The following is a 481-nucleotide window of genomic DNA, read 5'->3' on the forward strand; positions in this document are numbered from 1 at the left end:
TTTTGTCCAGGATCTTTGCAGAAAATCTCTTAAAACCAAATGACTCAGAACACAACATTACACAGTCACAAAACATTTCTATTAATTTAAAACTGAAAGACTGATACAAATTCCATCCTCTGTGCAAAGAGGGATTAACATAATAAACTCTGTTGCAGTCACAATTTTCCACTGCTGTGGAAATTACATAAAACGATTTCAAAACATACCTCTGTTTTCAATGCCCAACAGACATTACAGCACTGTTGTGCATATATATATGGAAAATCGCACTTCTGTGCATACTATAAGACAACACACACACACTGTTTACAATCGCAACCACAATACATATTTCATAAAAAAAACATAATCGCACTCTCGTGCGTAGCCACCCCACTCACAATACAAAAGGAACTGCACTCAACTACTACAGCACGTGGACATGTTTTTTTAACATATATCAACGTATACAAAAAAAACATATATAAAAAAATCGTAT

This window comes from Pinus tabuliformis, chromosome 8, assembly GCF_031772625.1.
Source record: "Pinus tabuliformis cultivar Carrire ecotype Pingquan chromosome 8, CPIR1, whole genome shotgun sequence".
NCBI lineage: Eukaryota > Viridiplantae > Streptophyta > Pinopsida > Pinales > Pinaceae > Pinus > Pinus tabuliformis.